This window comes from Salvia splendens, chromosome 22 (assembly GCF_004379255.2).
Source record: "Salvia splendens isolate huo1 chromosome 22, SspV2, whole genome shotgun sequence".
NCBI lineage: Eukaryota > Viridiplantae > Streptophyta > Magnoliopsida > Lamiales > Lamiaceae > Salvia > Salvia splendens.
In genome coordinates this window covers 3,690,201-3,712,882 of record NC_056053.1, presented here as the reverse complement: position 1 = coordinate 3,712,882, position 22,682 = coordinate 3,690,201, and the positions used below count along the sequence as shown (strand labels likewise).

Sequence of the window (22,682 nt, the reverse complement as noted above, 5' to 3'; positions counted from 1 at the left end):
CATCAGCCGATGGCTTCCGTAGATACTCCCCTTTGAAGATATATGGACGAAGAGACGTTGCGACATTCTGAATCGCCGACGGAAAATTTCTGCCGGATAACTGGCGTTCTCGTTGAAGTAGTCCTCCATCAACCGGCGGTCAGCCCCGGTATGATCACGGTCGAAAAATCACCGATGATAGAATGGCCGACTGACTACCGCCGCCGCCGCCGCCGCCGCCGCCGCTTCAGCCGCGGCCTCCGCCGCATCTTCCGCCTCGTCGGCTTCACGTTGCACCGCTGCAACAAGGTTTTGGAACTCCAGATCTACCGCTTGTTGGAATTGTTCATCGTCGGAATCCATAGTTCCAAGGTTGTATTGAAATTGGAAGGAAAGATTGGAGCAAAATGGAAGTAAAATGGAGTTGGAAAAATGGAAATGAGAGTGTATATTTATAAAGTAATTTAAACTTAAAAAAAAAAAAAAAAAATTCCCGCGGCCCGCTGCAGTGGAGGGCCGCGGCTCCCACGGCTCAGCCGCGTGAAGGCCGCGGCCGCGGCTCACCCTCGGCTCCCGGCCCTGCGCCCCGGCTCTCGGCTCTCTGCAATGGGGGGCCGCGCACCGAGCCGCGGGCCGCGGCTCCCCCATTGTGGACACTCTAAGATGCTCCTTGGGCAGCCACCCTACAAGGAAAAATTTACACAAGATTAGCATGAGATTAAAGTACAAAGAAAAGTCATGAGAAAGAGATGTGATACAAGAATGCAAGGTCTCGAAGTAAACAACACATAGGCTGCCATAAGGATGATTTGGGGTTGCCAAAGATCTCACCAAATGGAAATAGAACCATTTTGAACAAAGTCTCATGACCTCAGCAACAAGCACAAATAAGGAAACTGTTCTGTCCCTCCACAAGAGCCGAGGAAGTAGGGAAATTGCCAAGGGAACAGTCCCCAAAACTTACACCATTTTGGAGTAAACCACAATATCACAAAGCTCTAAAGCAAGCTGAGATTTTAACCCGAAATAGCATATCACTTTCCAAGGATTTCAGGCAAGATGCCAAGGCTTGAGATGTATATAAACAGCCCTCATCTCCCTTCTCCTCCCAACGATTCGGCACCATAAATTTACTCAAATTCAAGGAGTGCAGCAAGGAGTGGAGGAGGAGCAAGGGGAAGTCTTGAGGCAAGGATCAGCCCCGTACCGAGAGGGATCACGAGCGAGGTAATCCCCTCAACATTCCATTACTCATTGCATCATATAGATCAACCACAGTAGATAGTCAATAACTTAGAACCTTAGAAGCTCAATAGAATATCCACAACAGTAGCAATTATAGAGTATCATGTTTAAAGCCCAAGAGCTTAGAGCTTTTACAGCACATAACTTGGAACAGAAATAAGCATAGGCTACCTTCTTTATGAAGCTCAGTAGCAAAATCACAAAAAGTAAGAACGATTTTCGGTAAAGTGTCGAGAATTAGGATTCAAATAACGAGACCCTTCATCAAACTCAATTACACTCCCAATTTCAAGTAATAGCTACTACCACAACTCAAAGAAATCGAGTAAGGGAAAGAGGGGAGGATGACTTAGCTTTAAGGCTTTCCGGCGACGAGCGTTTGACGACGGAGAACTCGTCGGAGGGAGCAGGGGAGAGCGCATGCAGCAGCGCTGCTTGCCGGAGGGAGAGCTCGGCGGAAGGCTAGACGCCGAGAGCTGATGCAGGGCGCTGGCAGCAGCGACGGAGAGCCGGTGACGCAGAGGAGCGGCGAGCGGCGAGTGATGGCGGCGGTCTGCTCGTCGAACAGTCGGAGACGAGGACTGACGGAGGCGCTGCTTCCCGATTCCTCGATCTAGAAGAAAATTTACAGATTCGAAATTGAGAGAGAGAGCCGGAGGAAGAAATGCGACGCCTTTCCCCTCAATCGGTGACTTCACCGGAGAAGGGAGGAAGGAGGCGCTGCCTCTCGAAGTCTTCGATCTAGGATTCCAAAATTAAAATTTAGAATGAGTCGAGAAGGGGAAACTGAGAGAGGAGGAGGAGAGGCGAGCTCCGGCCACACAGAGCGGGGTCATTTTCGCCGGAGGAGGCATGAGAGAGGGAGTAGGTGATGCGTAATTTTAGAGCTTTTATATTAATGGATTAAGAACACACAAGTTTACTAAAATAGCTCTAATATTACAATCTATCTGCAAGAGTACAGAGTCGATGGTAGTATTTCGAGTGTCAAACCACAGGGAGACGTAGGCTATTTAATAAGAATTTAAAAGATTAATAAGCTAAATTTACAAACTAAGGAAAACTTTTCAAATAGGAAAAAGATGTCACTCCAAGTTGCTCATTAGACTAGAATCATTCTACACCTATATCGAACGCACATATTTGGGATTAATTAATCAACCTAATCGCTTGCACTGAACATGTTTGCGACGTATAATTCACAGTCAGCTGAACACTTGTTCCATGAATTAATTTTCAAAGATATTAAATTCCTGCGGAAGCGCGGGAATAAAAGATCAAGATATTAAATTCCTGCGGAAGCGCGGGAATAAAAGATCATCTACTATTCGAGCTTACCTAATCCGTCGTCAAATTATCATCTGAACAATTCAAATTTAACAACTCATCAATTGATTTATCTATCCAAGTCTATGTTAAAGAGACAATAAACAAGGATTAAACATATATAACGATAGAGGCCTCTAAAGTGATAGAATCTAACAATAAACACATCAACGATGTCAAAACGTGAATTCAAAGGTGCAGATACATTCAAACAAGTCTAAGTCACAACTTGGAGCAACATAAAGAGCTTAGCCTAAACACATGGTAATAATAACAATTAAAACCGTAGGAAGCGTGCTCTTGTTGAGTGGAATAGTAACAGTAAACCTAACATTTATCATTTTATCAACTCAGAGTATCATTCTATCCGGCAAAACTATCATTTTATACAGTAAACCTAACATTTATAAGCCAAAAGTATCATCTTAACTACCAATCATTGCCTTCAAAGCATCATCACAAACAGGAATGTACATACCTAAAAATCAGTAAAAGTATCATTTTATTTACTCAGAGTATCATTCTATCCGGCAAAACTATCATTTTATGCAGTGAACCTAACATTTATAAGCCAAAAGTATCATTTTATCAACTCAGAGTATCATTCTATCCGGCAAAACTATCATTTTATATAGTAAACCTAACATTTATAAGCCAAAAGTATCATCTTAACTATCAATCATTGGCTTCAAAGCATCATCAGAAACAAGAATGTACATACCTACAAATCAGTAAAAGTATCATTTTATCAACTCAGAGTATCATTCTATCCGGCAAAACTATCATTTTATGCAGTAAACTTAACATTTATAAGCAAAAAGTATCATTTTATCAACTCAGAGTATCATTCTATCCTGCAAAACTATCATTTTATGCAGTAAACTTAACATTTATAAGCCAAAAGTATCATTTTATCAACTCAGAGTATCATTCTATCCGGCAAAACTATCATTTTATACAGTAAACCTAACATTTATAAGCCAAAAGTATCATCTTAACTACCAATCATTGGCTTCAAAGCATCATCACAAACATGAATGTACATACCTACAAATCAGTAAAAGTATCATTTTATCAACTCAGAGTATCATTCTATACGGCAAAACTATCATTTTATGCAGTAAACCTAACATTTATAAGCCAAAAGTATCATTTTATCAACTCAGAGTATTATTCTATCCGGCAAAACTATCATTTTATACAGTAAACCTAACATTTATAAGCCAAAAGTATAATCTTAACACTACATAATATAATTAAATAAGAAGTTCAATACATCTGAAACATAAACCAATCGACAACTAATATTAATCTAAAATCAAATTCAATACATGAAGAAAAACAATCAATAAATTAAAATATGAACACAATCAATAAGCTAAATAATAGATAATGATTGTTACCTTCGTTATTTGCTACAGACTCCATCGAAGCAAATTCTGACAACAATTGAACAGGTAATCAATGAAAATAAGACGCAAAATTGCATCTCACCGGTCACAATTCACAATTATGCGAGAAATATGGAAATAAAATCTGGAGATTATGGAATAATGAACCAAATCGGAAGAAAAACTGGAAACAAAATCTATGAGAAGAGGAATATGGAAACAAAATCGCTGAGAAGATGAGAGAATCGAACTGAGAGAGAATGAAAGAATGGAGCGAAATTCAAAAATTAAATGAGAGAAATGACATATTTACCCCCTGCACCTTTTTTATGAAGTAAATCTAAGTTTGAATCTCAACCACAAGATTAGAAAATATGCGTGGTTCGTATTTATAGGTTTATTACTTGATTTGAGGGTTATTATATGATCACATCTCTCTCTCTCTCTCTCTCTATATATATATATATATATATATATATAGAACCATTCTTAAGTGTATAACCTAGAACTCTACATATTTCATTCATTGGATGAGGAAAAAATGACGGTCAAGATTAAAAATCATACATATTAGACTATGTTTTCACGACATTCTGGACTCAACATGTGAAAAAACTCACATGTTGATGGAAGAATGAATGAAACGAAGAAGAGTCCATGCATGCTTTATTTTTTCACTTCTCTGCATTCACTCATTAATAATAGTTTTGGTTGTAATGAGAAGTTGCTGTGCAAATCAACACCATTGGATTAAAAGATCTAACGACCTCCATTTGACATTGGTTCTACGTTTAAGAATGGTTCTATCTTGATCACAATCATATACATATATATATATATATATATAGGGGAGCGTTATTCTCTTATTCATACCTTAGATCCTTTATTCTTCTTAATATGGGCCGTTAGATCTCATTCATCAACGGTCCAGATGATCTGCATTACTACACTATAATGGTGCATTATTAGTCGGTGTGCATTATTCAACTGAAAATCTGCATTATTACACTATAATGGTGCATTATTAGTCGGTGTGCATTATTCAACTGAAAAAATCTGCATTATTAAATGACACGTGGCATCAATCTAACCGTCGGATGACAAAATCGTGGGGCTGAGATCAAGAAAGAAATAAGAGAAAATATGGAAAAAGGAAATGGTTACATCCCTCTATATATATATATATATATATATATATATATATATATGGGAGCATTAAGGTCCTATTGCTCCCTTAGGGTTAAGTTCATACTTAAAATCAACCATTAGATTAGGTGGATGGTCAGACAAGATGAAACTTTGATAAATGAATCCGTGTTGTATTATTAGGTATAATCTGTACATTATATGGGTATAATTGTAAAATAACATTGAATCATAGACGTTTCAAAACGGAAGGGGCGCGAATTAAGTGAAATTTTCAATAGACCTTCCATCTACTCACTATCTCTCGCACTCCAACCGTCTCACCCCTCAATCCACTACTGAAATTCGTCTCCCCTAATTCACCCCAATTTCCAAACCCTAGCCGCAACTACAAGCCACCGGAAATCAACAACACCATCGATATTCGCCCTAAATCAACCTCCAGCGCCGTTTCACAGTCGAAACCTCACACCCTTCGCGCGCTACCATCTAGTTGAAGGCGACGACAAGGTAGGGTTTAAATGGTTAATTATTTGTTAATACCCACTGTTAATCGCCGATTTTCACCGCCTACACGTCACCTACTCGTCGATTCAATAATTTCTCCCAAAAAAATCACTGTCTTCAAACTCGTTTTGTTCGATATTTTCTTTAATCATAAAACCGAGTTCATTTTTGTTAGGGTTATGTCTATTATTGAATTTGTAGTTATTTACTGGTTTACAATTGTGTATTGGGCGATTATGTAGAGGAAATGTTATCGGGTTTTGATTTTTGGTTCGTCTCACAGATCCAGTATAACGAAGAGAGGTCGACCTTTAAAAAGCCAACCAACCCAGGCTGCAAGTGAGCAATCTATTGCATTTGCGTTTAGAATTCCTGGAGTAGTGGCATGCATTTTTGAATTATTGTAAGCAGTGACTTGCTGGTTTAATAGAGAGGTTGTAAATGGGTGAATGTAATATTCCGTTGTGCATTATTTGATTGCTTGTGTACATTATTTATCAAGTAATATGCATTATCTAATATAAATGCGATACAATATTGATACCTTTGATTATAATAATGCTCTGATGTCGTATGTTGGACAGCAGCGAAGCAGCCTAGATTGGACATTGACGAAGTAGTCGATGATGTTATTCCAATTGTGATTGCGCACAAATTCCGGGAGAGATTGACTGAGCAAAGGGCCGAGACGAGTACCGCTCATGAAGAAGAAGAGCAGAGGAAACCGAGGGGGAAGAAAGTCGACCATCTCTATTGTCGACGGACCCCATCCAAGTTCCTTAATTGTATGAAAAACCTAACTCCACGACAGAAGGAAGCCGTTCGAGAACTGGGTTTCGGAGCTATCCTGCATTTCAATATAAAGGAAATTCCAGGATATCTAGCCTAATGGGTTCTAAACACATTTAATCTAGCCGACTTGTGACTTGGTATGTTTTGAACAATATGTAGGGTGCTTCTTGCAAACAGAATCATATTTTTGTATTAGTGTATGATTTCATCAACGCTAAATCTATAATTGAAGTAAATTACCGAATAATGACGCGTCACTCCTTAATAATGTAAAATAGGTAGAAAATAATGTAGAACAAGTTAACTGGATTTTAATAATAATGTACAACAAACTGAATATATATTGTATATAGAGTTATGTGATCATAGACTCTAAAAAACATAATGGATGTAATTAACCGAATAATGTACAGAATGTGCTGATTAATGAATGGAACTGGAATAATAATGTACAGTAAGTTAAGTGCTTGTGAATAATAATTAAATCGTCCATTACAGAGTCAAAAAACCATTACAGAGTAATATATGTACATTATATTTATCAATTAAAACTACTCCCTAGCCGAGATGATATCTAAACCCTAGATGAATGACTGAAACTCGTGGACATTGGTGACGGTTTTGTTACTTACTACTTACTACACCATAGCCCCAAGGATTGCTAAACCATTGGGGAATACATAAAACGTGCGCCGAACAATCAAACACGGCCAAACACAAAAAAAACGGCTCAACAAACATATACATTACATATCATAAATCGTCCATTACTGAGTCAAAAAAACCATTACAGAGTAATATATGTTCATTATGTTTATCAATTAAAACTACTCCCTAGCCGAGATGATATCTAAACCCTAGATGAATGACTGAAACTCGTGGACATTGGTGACAGTTTTGTTACTTACTACATACTACACCCTAGCCCCAAGGATTCCTAAACCCTTAGGGAATACATGAAACGTGCGCTGAACAATCAAACACAGCCAAACACAAAAAAACGGCTCAACAAACATATACATTGCAGATCATAAATCGTCCATTACTGAGTAAAAAAATAACCATTACAGAGTAATATATGTACATTATGTTTATCAATTAAAACTACTCCCCAGCCGAGATGATATCTAAACGAATTTTGATGATGGATTGCTAAATTAAAGAAAGTATGTAGTATATCTCAAAAATTAATATTTGTTACGCTTTCAATTTCAGCGATTTACGTGCTATTTAATTATAATATGCTACAAAAATTTAATTGTAGAAAGATGTAGTTTAGATTAAGATAATTAATTAAGGAAATCAAATCATGGGAGCCTTGAATTTAGGAACAATATATAACGTAAATCATGGAAAGAAACTGACTTAATTTCTCATACCAAATCTGCCCTTTTTTAATTAAAATAATAATTTTATTAATAAAAGGAGCATGTATCTCGGCCATCAGATCACAAAATCGTGGGGCTGAGATTTAAGGAAAAGGTTGAACAATAATTAGAAAGAGGATATGAATACATCCCTAGGATTGTATTCAATGTCGAACTAATTTTAAAGACCGAACCAGAGAACAAATCACAGTCATCCGATATTATAATCTAATGGATATAAATCAACCAATTCTTGGTCATTTAATCACAAAATACACGCATAGGGGTGATTTGGTAATGAAAATATTTTTCAGCTTTAAACTTCCCTAAATTTATGGAAAGATAATTATGAATTAAAATCATCATACTCCACGTCTAAATTGTATCCTTTTATACATATTATACTCTCCAGATCTTAATATTCTTATTGATTCAAGCAAAAATAATTTACAAATTGTTTGCTGTTCATCGGAAGATTAATGGAGAACCGTCGTTTGAGGAAAAGAGGGAACAACGATGAAGTACATCCATTTGATTCAAATTGGAGAACCCAAGACGACGACCTTGACATCTATCAATCTGATTCAGATAGGAGAAACCAAGACGAAGACGACGATGACGCCCATCGATCTGATTCAGATTGGCTTGTTGTTTGATTCAGATTCAGAATCAACTCAAGAAGACGACGTCCATCCATCTGTAGGTTAACAATTATCTTTCGTGTGTAGTAATTTTCCTACGTAATAAACTGTATGTTTTATAATTCCTTTACTGTAATTCATGTACGTAATGAACTGTTTTTTATTTAGGATGAATTATTTATAGTTGCGTATTGAATTGTTTTTTATTTAGGATGAACTTTTTATAGTTGCATGTTTTGACATTACTTCTTGTTGTATCAGTTAAACACATCAAATTATTGCTTAATTTCATGCTAAAATATCCATACTATGATTATGGATAATCACATCTTTCAAATCATTAATCAAATTTGAAAAGATTTATTATTTCTTATTTCCTAATTTCATACTAAAATATCTATATTGTAATTATGGAAAATTGAATCCTCAAATTATGTCTCATTGTACAATCTTCACCTCGATCATCCAAAATCCATCAAATCTAAATTAAAAGCACATTTTTTTAAAATGAGTAGTATATGAACTATACAAAAGTTATTAATGAACTATATTTAATAAATAATGAAACAAAAATTAATATATATTGAAATACAATAGTAACAACATTTTCTAATATAATACAATAATGATCAAGCGTATATCATTTTAATGAATCAAAAAAACATTTTTGATGAATTGTTTTCAAAAGTGCCCAAGTGGTTCGTTTGGTTTGAATGTTGAAAGCGTCGCGGGTGGTTGATTCAATACATGTATATCGTTAGTGGGAACTGATTTGTCTACATAAAGAACAATTACAGTGTCAGTGATCAATCAAATATACAAAATATTACTTAATGTTAGGCAAAGTAATGCAGTTTTTCCTTACCATTTGTTCCCTCGTTCATTGGTTCCCTAAATGACCCAAATTCGAAAGAAAGCAATGCATATTACAAAGTATTAACTTCATCTTATAATGTTATAACTTCATCATATAATGTTGTAAATTCATCCAAAGAAATGAACCAAATATGAAACAAATAACTTCATCTTATAATGCTATAACTTCATCTACCACTGTTACCACTTCATCTTATAATATTATAACTTAAACCAACACTTGGAACACGTCATTTAAAATGAACCCTTAAAAAAGGAACCAAATTTGAAAGAAAACATTACATCTTATAATGTAAAAATTTCATCTTATACTTTTATTATTTCATCTCATAATGTAATAACTCCATATTCTAATTTAAACCTCCCAAAAAATAATGAAATAACTTCAAATTCTTATTTAAACCTTCCAAAAAATTAATCCAAATTTGAAGCAAACAAAATTTGAATCAAATCACTTCATATAACAATGTAAAAACCACATTTTACACAGTACTTCATCTTCACTGTAATCACTTATCTCTTGAATAGTTTTCATTAACTCCAAAAATCAGAACCAAAACAGTAAAAAAAACGTAGACAACAATTGAACCATCCTAGACAACAATCTAAAGATATCGATTGATTTATCTTATCAGTCGTTTCCTCAATCACGGGCGGCAATCTCGGGTCTGGCCTACTGGATTGCACACCTCCAACCTTGATAAACTCGTGGTTTAGCAAGTATTTTGGATGTTTAACGTGAACATTTCAGTGTTTTTGTAGCATACTACTTGAGTTTACATCCATTATCCACTACATAAGTGTTTTGACGAGTTTGTCGAGTGTTTAGAGCTAAAACAAGTGAAAATGACTTGAAAACGAGCTTGAAGGAATAATCGCCTGACCGGGCGCGCTTCAATGCGCGACTTTCGTATAATAGCCATAACTCTCTCATCCGGACTGTAACATCCCAAATTTTTGTGACTCTTCTTATATGTTATTCGAATTTTGGATTCTTGGAATTATGAAACTTTCGTTTCTATGTGATTAAGTGCTTTGCGTGAAATAAATTTTCGTGGTTAATGTGGAATGATGAGCTTGATGTTTTATATTTTCCAATGTGGGGAAATAATTAATAGGATCATGCATTTATATTTTTCGAGCCAATTCACTGGAATTTTCAACTCTTCCTAATTATTGAAATAGTATGTCATTTCTTGGATTTAATTAATTGTCTTGGGATACTTATCCAAATTAAATCCAAACCAAATGACCCCTAAATGGTACTACATGGAATTTGAACTCCATTTTTATTTTCCTTGGGAGTTTTCGAAAATCTCCTATAGGAGAAAGAATTATTTTCATTTGATTTAATTGGTGTTTTATTGACTCTCTTCCTTTGAATCTAATCCAATTAAATCTTGTTATAATTTATTTCTTCACCTAAAATAAATAGAGAGTTGGGACTTTCCTTGGTTAGCAATTTTCGGCCCCTCCACTAAATTTTGGAGGATATTTTATTTGTTTCCTAATGTGTGGAATCCCTTTTTATTCAAATAAATTCCTATGTCTAATTAATTGGGGATGTGAATATTTTTCTCCTACTTTTCTTCCATATCACACGCCCCCTATGCAATATTTTCCTTGTGGGAATTTAATTAATTGTTGCCTATTTTATGGGAGCCTTTTTCCTATAAATAAATTGCCTAATTTAAATCCTATTCTTTTAATTGGGGATTTAAATAATTTCCATGTGCAATTCCTTATGGAAATTTTCGGCCCCCACCATTATTTTCTTACTTGGAGATTTAATTTATTTTGTTCCCTTGTTCATGAAATATTCACTTTTATTTCCTAAGTTGTGAATATATTCTCTCCAAGTAAATACCAAATAAATTCCTTGCTATTCCTACATGGAATTTTCAAAAATTTCCTCCCCTTCCCACATGCTTATTTTATTCTTTTAATTGTGGGATTTATTTAATTATATTTTTCCCCACAATTAATTAATTAATTGATTTTAAACCTAACCCTAATCCTATAAAAAACACCTAAACTAAACCCTAGCCCCCATTCCCCCTCAATTTTCGTGCCTCCCTCCTCCCTCTCCACATTCTCTCCAAAAAACTTCTTCCACCATTGTTTCTTGCATCCATTGAAGTTTATTTTCAAGAATCTCCGACGAATCACCTTGTTTCTTGGTTCTATCGATTCGTTTTGTCAAAGAAGGTATATTGGCTTCACTTTTCCTCATTCTTTTCATTTGAACCATGTTCTTGAATCCTACATGCATGTAGTGGGTGTAGGAATCGTAGATCGCAAGTTTAATCGGGGGGAAAAGTGAGTTTGCTTGAAAACCTTGATAAATATGCGTTTCAATTGAATTGTACGAAGTTTGATTGGAATCTTTGGTGAATGATGTAAGTTTATGTGCAAACATGTTTAAGAGAGTCTTATCAAGCATGATTGTGTGTTATAAGCATGAGAATTGGTGTTTGGATGATTGAGAAGGAAACCCTAATTTAGAAATTGTGTATCTGTTATCTGTGATGTTCGACCAATAGCTTCTGATGAGTAATTGACCTATCAGACGGCCGAATTTTGATATGAAAATTTTACTGAGTAAACTTCAAGGTGTCACCTGTGTCTCGTGTGAATTTCAGCCCTCTTTATCGAAAAATGAATTTTTAATAAATTTTTGAAGTTGACTGCGCAAATCTGCCAGAAACTCATGTTCTCGCCAAGAATGTTTCGTTTTCTGTTTGACTGACCAAATGACCTTCTATTGATGTGATTATTGAATTATATGAAAATTTGAAGTGTCTTCTGAGTCGTGTTAAATTTTCAGCCTTTTTGGGCATTGGATGAATTTGTGGTAAATTTTTCAAATGAACTGCACAGTGCTGTCAGAAATTGTATGTTCCGACTAGAGAGTTAAATATGTGATATGGCTGACTAAATGACGTTATTTCGGTGTGAAAATTTTCATGGATGAACTTGAATGTGTCCTCTGTATTGTGACCAAAATTTAGCTTCATATGAGGTCGGGTGAATTTATAGTGATTTTTACAAAACGGTCACGCAGTTCTGCCAGTTTTCTGCCTTGTTAAAATGACACCTAGTTTCAAGTTTAAAAGTATTATATGATGCATGTATGTCCAAGGAACGTGTTTAAATGTTGAAATCACTTGTGATAAGTTGGAATGTGTTACGTGTGTCTTTACACCTTTGTGACGTATGTTGGGTTGGGGAATGTGAGAAAAACGATGAGAGAGAAAACGATAGGACATGCATAGTAAAATGTTGTTGTGGAAGACTGACTTGTGTTGTCATTGACAAGGGTGTTGTGTACTCGTGAACTCGAGGATCGTGAGTTGCTATAAGTTGGGTTGTGATTTTGCTTAGCGATCGAGGTGGGCTTTCTTTTTCAAACCTCTTTATTTTCCGAAAATACTATGTGGTGTTATAAGGGTGGTTTAACTGTTATGTCATGTCAAAATGTTTTTGTTTATGAGATTGTTGCCTGATGCCTAGTTCGTTTGAGCTTGCTCCGTTAGGCTATAGGGCTATGTTGAGATTGTGCTTGATGCCTAGTTTGTGAGTTCGCTCCATTAGGCTATAGGGCTATGATAAACGAATTCAGATCTAAGTAGGGTTGCAAACCCTATCAGTGTGTGTACACAGAGGGGATCGTGAGTCGTCCTTGCTAGTCGGCCGGTCTCGTGGGCGAATAGTGTGGCCACACTTTCTTCGCACTATGGTAAGAGGATGTGATTGATTGATTGATGTGGAAAATGAGGAGATAAATTGTCTGGCCAGACTTGGATTTTTGTGTTCTCGTGATATTTCTTACTATATAAAACTCGAGATCACTGGTATGGATGACATAACTTATTAAAATATTTTCGGCAAGAGCCCATTGAGTACATCAAGTACTCAGCCCTGCATATTATTTTCTTATGTGCAGGTTGAGCAGGATGTTGCGGAGGATGTTGAGCTAGCCTTAGGATGCGTCGTGTCTTCATACATAGGCGTGATCCTTGACTCTCCCTTTGACTCTCTTGAATACTTGTTTTTCCGCTGCCGTGTTTGAAATAAATTTCTAGAAGTCTTCCACACTATTTAATACTGCTTTATGACATTAAGTATTTTGAGGCTAAAATTTGTTGCTTAACTTTTCAATAAACTAAAATATTTCTTTTTGAAGTTAATTGAGTTTTTCATATTTGCCTCCCCCTTTTCTTCCCTGCCCCTTCGTCCCTTCCCTAGTCACGATTTCCCCATCTTTACTATCCTTAGTGAGGGCGGTCGTGACACGGACTCCGATGGGGGCGTGCAAGATACTCACGCGAAGCCCTTTCGAAGACGAAGACAATGCTTTTGGAGGATTCCAGAGAAAACGGCCGACCGGGCGATTTTTAAGGGGAAAACGGCCGACCGGGCGTTTTGGTCGCGAACTCCAGAAAGTTCGCCCGACCGGGCGTTTTGGCGACTTAAAATCGCCCGGCCGGGCGATGTGTTCTGCGAGATTGAATTGCTATTATTTCTGCCCCGGGTATAAAAGGAGACCTAGGTTTTCGACCTCAAGACATCATACACGACCCATAGCAGTTCATGAAAGTTTTGAGAGTGAAATTGAGAGGAAAGGCGTCCCAATCCTCAACGAGATTGAAGACGAAGACGAATCTCCATTCAATCCATCCTTGGGAGTATCTTCATTGGTTTTAATGTTTAATTCAATGACTATGGATTATTCGTATGTTTTTGAGTTGAATATGAGTAGCTAAATCCTTTGTAGAGTTTTGGTGATGACTACAATGAACACTTGTGATTAATTCAATAGCTTTTGATTACCTTTGCTCTTGTGATTATTTTGTCTCATTCTTGTGCCTTTCAATTCAATTGCATAGCTACCAATTGGATATATTGACCTAGTTTTGAGCAATCGAGAGATACCTAATTAGGATTGATAAAAGAATGAACAACACCTAGATAATTTGCATTCGAGAGAAGGAATTCTAGAGTCAGGACTTGAATCTTTTGTGTATAGGAGTTAATTGTGAAGTATTAGAAGGAGACTTCAATATTACTAGTTAATCAACGGGTTGAGTGCACTCAAGAGAATAGCGATGTTCCTACTAATCCTAGATACTTCAACAGGTAATCAAAGTTATTGAGTTGTTTACATTATGGGTATTGTAGTCGGATCCAAAGCTCTACCTCTTCCTCGTTTTTGAAACCTTATTTTTGTTTATTGCTTTACATTGTTTGTGTTTAATAGTTAAATACCAAAACCAACATTTGCTTTGTCTAGATAGTAGTTGAAATCGGTCCGTGGTACTTGAGTTTATACATTTGTCTCTGTGGGATACGATACTCTTGTATGCTTTGTGCTACACTAGCCCCGTACACTTGCGGGATTTTTTTGTGTTAAAATAAGTTGAGTCAAGTTTTTGGCGCCGTTTCCGGGGACAATTTGTGTTAATTTAGCTCAATATCGTGGTAAACATAGAGATTACTAGTTTAGACTTTATTGCTTAAATTTTTTATTTTATTTTTGAGCTCTCACGTCGAGTTTTCTTGTTTCAGGTTGTATGCACACACGCTCTAGGGGTCTACCTTTAGAGCCTATCGATCTTGAGATCGAAGCATCCAACAAGAGAAGAAACGCTTTGAGAAGGCTGAATCAAAGGATCAGAGTCTCTTCTCCGGTCCGGCAACGATCACCTTCACCGGTTCAGGAATCACCGTCACCTACTCCATCACCAATTCACTCTCCCATTCAGTTTGAGCCTCATTCTCCTATTCTGATGGAGAACTTAGACGGCAATGATGTTCCACCACCACCTCCTCCAACGAATGCTCAGCTTCAACAACAACTCCTAGATTTGCAGAGGCAGTTAGATCAAAGGCAGAATGTGGTACCTGTCCAAAACATGTATGCCTATCATGGGGTGGCAAACCCAACCGTTGGCAACAATGTTAATGCCAACACATTTGAGCTCAGAAGAGGACTACTTCAGATGGCTGAGAACAATGCTTTCAGAGGCCGACCCACAGAGGATCCTAACAAGCATCTCACCAAATTCATCCAGATCTGCAACACGACGAAGATAAATGGGGTCACAGATGAGCAGATCATACTAAGGGTGTTTCCTTTCTCTCTGGAGGATGATGCCAAAGACTGGCTGGACAGTATGGAGCCTAACTCCATTCGCACGTGGGAGGCTATGATCTAGAAGTTCTTAGAAAAATACTACCCACCAAGTGAGGCGTTGAAGAGGCAATCTGAAATTATTTCTTTTGAGATGACTCCCCAAGAGAGTATTCGAGGAGCTTGGGAAAGATTTAAAGGATTAATGAAGAGGTGCCCCAACCATGGGTTGAATCCGACGCATCAAGTCCTAGCATTCTATAGGGGGTGCCTGCCTGAAGCAAAGCGGGAACTAAATTTGAGTGCATGGGGATCACTGCTAAAGAAAGGAGAAACAGAGGCCATGGATGTGATTGAGAAAGTGACATCTAATGATGAAGGCTGGAACAACGAGAGGAGTAGAGTGCACATGGTAGCTTCTGCCACAGAGAGTAGCCAAATGGACAGTATGTACAAACAGATGGAGCTCCTCCACAAGAAGTTAGATCTCATGGGGATGAGACCAGTTGTGCAGGAGCAGCAAGAGAGTGTAGAGGATATAAGCTATATACACCAAGGGGGCAATAGCTACTATAACAACTCCCGCCCTAATCAAGGGGGTAGAGGTTACAATCAGTTTGGGAACAAGGCGCATCCTAATCTGCCGTGTGGGAACCCCAACAATTCCCTGCAGCCACCACCGGGGTTCACAGTTTCCCAAGGTATGATCACTGAGCCGCAGAAGAAAAGTACAGAAGATATACTGAGTGCATTCATGTTACAGTCATACAAGAACATGGAGCATACCAACCAAAGGCTGGAGAAGGTTGAGAATGATGTCCATAGCATGACAGTACATATGAAGGGCCTAGAGATGCAGATGAGTCAGATTGCTCAAGCTGTGAGCAGTCAGCATAAGCCAGGGCAGTTCCCAGGACAGTCAAATGTGCCAAAGATTGCAAGGCAATCTACTTAAGGAGTGGGACAAGCTATGAGAGTTCCCCTATGCCCGAAGTGGAAGCTAAGGGAGTACCCGACAAGAAAGAAGAAGAAGAAGAGATGGAGATGGAATCGCCTCCTATGCAATCCGAGGTTCAACCCGAGGCAATTGCTTCCCCCAGACCAAAAGAGGTTAAAATTCCTTTTCCTCAAGTGGTGCAAAAGAAGAAGTTGGACGAGAAGCTTGTTAAGTTCCTTGAGATCTTCAACAGAGTGCATCTCAATATTCCTCTTATTGAGGCTCTCCAACAAATGCCCGGCTACCTCAAGTTTTTGAAAGAAATTGTGTCCAAGAAGAAGAGGTTGGTTGATTATGAAACCGTGAATTTGACCGAGAATTGTAGTGCAATCATCCAACAAAAGATGCCGGCAAAGATGAAAGATCCGGGGAGCTTCAACATTTCTTGTGTGATCGGGAATGATAGGCAAACTAAGGCCTTGTGTGACTTGGGGGCAAGCATAAATCTCATGCCTTTAAGCTTCTTCCAGAAGTTGAAGTTTGGTGTCTTGAAGCCAACTACCTTTACCCTTCAAATGGCGGATAAATCCGTCAAATACCCGAATGGACTCCTTGAGAATGTATTGGTAAGGGTGAATGATTTTATCTTCCCCGTGGATTTTGTTGTTTTGGACATGAAGGAGGATCCAAATGTCCCTCTCATCCTTGGACGACCATTCCTTGCAACCAGAAAGGCTCTAATTGACGTCACTAAGGGAGAACTCACCCTTAGGCATGGAAACAAGACGGTCATTCTCTCTTTGTTGGACAAGATGAAACGCCATGAAGTGGAAGAGTCCAAGAGAGTGGAAGAGGTGCCCTTAAAAGTTGAAGAGTGCAAGATGATACAAGTGGCACATGTGAGGGCTAGGGATGATGAGGTTGAGAATCCTTTGGAGGAAATATCTATGCCTGAATGGATGTTTGAAGATGAACATGGATTGGGGGGTAAAAAGATGAAGGTTGCCAAAGTGGAAATTGGAAGACCTAAAGAAGGTGTTGTTGGGGCCGATGTGAAGCCCACTTGGTGGAAGAAGCGTCTACACAAGCTCTACTTGGCCGCTAAAGCGAAGAAGGGCCCCGATGACATTATCCGAGTGAGATTGGATCATTAAGTGAAAACTTGAAGACCGTCAGGCAAACGATGTTAAACAGTTGCGCTATGGGGGAGGCAACCCCTAGTAGGTAATTTTTTTTTGTTTATTTTTTATTTTGTGTGTTTTGGTGTGTTTTTGTTTTGTTCTCGTTTTGGTGTGTTTTTGTGTTTTCTTTGTGTTTTGAGTGGAACAGGGAAATAGGCTTCGATGGGTGAAAAACGACATCAATGCCCGTGGCCAGTGGCGCCTCTTCCTCGGCAGTGAAGGTACATGAGAGATCCACTATCTTTCAAACTTATCCCAGCTTTGCTTGGAATAAGTTTAGGGGGGTGTCTAGTGGATTCCTTCTTTTACCTCTCTCTCTCTTTGTTAGTTTGTGTTGTTTCTTTTTGTATACTCCCTTGGGTGAAATTGAATGGGAAGTTGGAGACATTTGGAGATGAATTAAGTAGGTTTGTTGGATGAATTGCCTATGATGAGAACTTGCGTAAAATGTTTGTGAAAACTTGTTGATTTAGCTAAGTAACTCGTATTTCCTTCTTGTGATTTGCCTAGAGTGAATTGCTCGTTGCTTTGTCATTTGCCGAAAAATACCATGTGAGAATTGAGCCAATATCTTTTTCCAAAAATGTGTGATTTTTCATCAACTATGTTATATGTTTCTAGAACTTGCTCGCGGTCTTCTTGAGTCTACATAGTGATTATAGGAATAGGAGAGGACGTTAGGCCATCCTTGTTAGCTACTTTTGATATCCAAATTTATGACCTTATTCATAATATTTTTCCCTAGCTAGCCACTTTGAGACTTTAAAGCCTTTTTCTTTGGAAGCTAAAAAAAATTAAGGGAATATCCATACACTCTTTTTTTCCGCAGGCGCAACTTACCATTTAGAAAGGATTGACCTAATTTTAGAATTTACTACTCTATCCTTGGGCTGAAGTAATTTATTTACAGGATGAATGTCAGAAATGAGATGTATCGTATCTAATCTCATCTATCGAAAATTGGATCTAATAGCTAATTTTTAGTATCTAGTTCTGTACTAAGAAGATGTTGTGCATATAAGGGGACCCTACATCCCTTTATATATATATATATATATATAGGGATGAGTTAGTGATCAAGATATAACTGATCTTAAGTGTATAACTAGAGAACAAATCTCAGCCACACATCTTAATGGAACAAATATTATTTATTTTAATAATATAAAATATGCCAAGGGTATTTTAGGAAATTACACTTCATTCAAATCGCGATTTTGTTACTGAAACAGCAAGTGTTGGCGTTCTCGATGACACTGAGAGACAAGCTCAAAGTCTTCAAATCCAACAATTTCGATCCTCAATCCTACTTCCACAGCAACAGCGGCGGCACCACCGAAAAGGTCAATCGCATACTATAAACTCACATTTTTAGTTTGTTTCGTATAATTCCGTAAATTAATTTTTATTTTTGGACCAAATTGAATGTGTGAATTCTGCAAATCTGGCTGAATTGGTGCATTTGGAGCAGGAAATTAGGCAATTGTGCATGCACCTAGATAGGTTGAAGAAGGCTTCTGAAGAAGAAATGCGGAAAAGTGTCTATGCCAATTATGCATTTGTTATAAGGCGTCTGGTCGTTCCAAACATTTCAAAAATTCACCTCTATTTCTAATGATGTTCATTATCTTTTGCTATATATATTTTTCAGGAGAGATCTCTGATCTTGAAGGGGAGCTTGTTTCCTTGAAAAACTTGTTGTCTACGCGAGCAAATAGCATCCACAGGATAGCTGCTGGTGTTCGGATCGAGTCCTTGCCAGATGGAACTGATCATGCTAGAGAGGCTATTCTGTAGTGCATTTCTCCATAATCCACAATTAAGTGTTTGGCTCATTGGATGTAAATCCACATATAATTGATGATATTTTATTTATTTTCTTTAAATTTGTAACAATGGTGTAAAGGAATGAATGTTCATATTCAACTTACAGCCAAATCAAAATCAGCGTGCCATAAAAATAATGCGTGCGCATTGGTAAAAAAATAAAATAAATCACTATTACCATGATTTTACTTCACTGTTGTTAACAAAATACATCACTATTAGCATGATTTTACTTCACTGTTGTTAACAAAACACATCACTCATATCACGATCGTACTTCACTGTTGTTTACAAAACACATCACTCATATCACGATCGTACTTCACTGTTGTTTACAAAACACATCACTCTTAGCATGATTTTACTTCACTCTTGTTTACAAAACACATCACTCTTAGCATGATCTTACTTCACTCTTGTTTACAAAACATCACTCTTAGCATGATCTTACTTCACTCTTGTTTACAAAACACATCACTCTTAGCATGATTTTACTTCACTCTTGTTTACAAAACACATCACTATGTTGTTAACAAGAGCGTTGATCGGCGACGGAATGATGTGTAGGAAACACACTCGCCGAAAAATCACGTAGTGTGGGAAACAAACACACACATCAAATCTCAAGTTCACCGATTCTCTCTCTACACACATTCGGCGGAAAATCAATTTTCCGGCTGACTCAACTTATTTTAACACAAGAAATTCCCGCAAGTGTACAGGGCTAGTGAAGCACAAAGCAAGCAAGAGTATTGTATCCCACACAGACAAATTGTATAAACTCAAGTACCACAGACCGATGTTAACTACTATCTAGACAAATCAAAGGTTTGGTTTTGGTATGTAACTATTAAACATAAACAAAGTAAAACAAGAGACAAAAGATAAAGTTTCAAATAAGAGAACGAGGTAGAGCTTTGGATCTGACTACAATACCCACAATGTAAACAACTCAACAACTTTGATTACCCATTGAAGTCTCTAGGATTAGTAGGAAAATCGCTAGTCTAGGCTAAGCCCCCTCTCGAGTGCACTCAACCTGTTGATTAACTATTAATATTGAAGTCTCCTTCTAATACTTCACAATTAACTCCTTTAAACAAAAGATCCAAGCCCTCGCTCTAGAATTCCTTTTCTCTAATGCAAATTATCTAGACGTTGTTCATTCTTTTATCAATCCTAAACCGGTATCTCTCGATTACACAAATCTAGGTCAAGATATCCAATTGGTAGCTAAGCAATTGAATTGAAAAAGGCATAAGAATGAAACAAAATAATCACAAGAGCATAGGTAATCAAAAGCTATCGAATTAATCACAAGTGTTCATTGTAGTCTTCACCAAAACTCTACAAAAGATTTAGCTAATCATATTCAACTCAAAAACACAAGAATAATCCATAAACATTGAATTGATCATGAAAACCAATGAAAATACACCCAAGGATGGATTGAATGGCAATTTGTCTTCGTCTTCAACCTTGTTGAGGATTGGGACTCCTTGTCTCTCGAATCCGTTCTCAAAACCTTCAAGAACTATTGCTAGGCGTGTGGTGTGTGTCCTGGTGTCGAAAACCTAGGTCCCTTTTATACCCGGGGCGGAAATAAAAGCAATTGTAACTTCCCGCACACAACACCCGACCCGGTGATTTGCAAGTGGCAAAACACCCGACCGGGTTTTCTCTCTGGACCCCGACTGCTTCTTCAAAACACCTGACCGGGTGATTTGGAAATTGGGAAACACCCGACCGGGTTTTCTCTCTGGATCTCGCAAGCTGTACAAAACACCCGACCGGGTGAACCTACTGGACTTTTCCTCAAAATGATACCTTTGCCCGATAGAATGATAGTTTCAGCTTATAGAATGATAGTTTTTCCCGGTAGAATGATAGTTTCAGCCAATAGAATGATAGGTATTTTTGGTGTATAAAATGACATTTTTGTTTAATAAAATTATACTTTTACCTGATAAAATGATAATCTAAGCGGATAAAATGACAGTAATCTTATAAAAAATGATAGTTTAGCTGGAGAAATTGCATATAAGCTGAGAAAATGATACTTTAACGTGACAAAATGACATAAAACTGATAAAATGATAATTTTGTCCGATAGAATGATACTTACAGCCTATAGAATGATACTTTCAGCCGATAGAATGATAGGTATTTTTGGTATATAAAATGATACTTTTACCTTATAAAATGATAATATAAGCTGATAAAATGACATTTAGCTTATAAAAATGATAGTTTAGCTGGAGAAATTGCATATAGGCTGATAAAATGATACTTTAACGTAACAAAATGACATAAAACTAATAAAATGATACTTTTGCCCGATAGAATGATACTTTCAACCGATAGAATGATACTTTCAGCCGATAGAATGATACTTTCAGCTGATAGAATGATAGGTATATTTGGTGTATAAAATGACATTTTTGTTTAATAAAATGATACTTTTACCTTATAAAATGATAATCTAAGCGGATAAAATAACAGTAAGCTTATAAAAAATGATAGTTTAGCTGGAGAAATTGCATATAAGCTGATAAAATGATACTTTAACGTGACAAAATGACATAAAACTGATAAAATGATACTTTTGCCGGATAGAATGATACTTTCAGCCGATAGAATGATACTTTCACCCGACAGAATGATAGGTATTTTTCGTATGTATGATAGGTATGTATAAAACTGATAAAATGATAGTTTTCCCGGATAGAATGATACTTTCAGCCGATAGAATGATAGTTATTTTTCGTGTATAAAATGACATTTTTGTATAATAAAATGATACGTTTACCTTATAAAATGATAATCTAAGCGGATAAAATAACAGTTAGCTTATAAAAATGATAGTTTAGCTGAAGAAATTGCATATAAGCTGATAAAATGATACTTTAACGTGACAAAATGACATAAAACTGATAAAATGATAGTTTTGCCGGATAGAATGATACTTTCAGCCGATAGAATGATAGTTTTGCCGGGTAGAATGATACTTTCAGCCGATAGAATGATGGGTATTTTTGGTGTATAAAATGACATTTTTGTTTAATAAAATAATTCTTTTACCTTATAAATTGATAATATAAGCTGATAAAATGACATTTAGCTTATAAAAATGATAGTTTAGCTCGAGAAATTGCATATAGGCTGATAAAATGATACTTTAACGTAACAAAATGACATAAAACTGATAAAATGATACTTTTGCCCGATAGAATGATACTTTCAACCTATAGAATGATACTTTCAGCCGATAGAATGATACTTTCAGCTGATAGAATGTTTGGTATATTTGGTGTATAAAATGACATTTTTGTTT

At 36.9% G+C, this 22,682-nt stretch overlaps 1 long non-coding RNA gene across 2 annotated transcripts; it reads left to right on the top strand.

Annotated features, from left to right (window-relative positions):
* Nucleotides 1-406: 406 nt before the first annotated feature.
* LOC121786034 lies at nucleotides 407-6,589 on the top strand. Of its 2 annotated transcripts, none has more exons than XR_006047102.1 (3): nucleotides 407-1,206; nucleotides 5,878-5,933; nucleotides 6,182-6,589. It is a non-coding gene; the product is annotated as an uncharacterized LOC121786034 (long non-coding RNA). The 2 variants fall into 2 exon arrangements; XR_006047101.1 differs by having other exon boundaries at nucleotides 6,179-6,589.
* The last annotated feature ends 16,093 nt before the right edge of the window (nucleotides 6,590-22,682 follow it).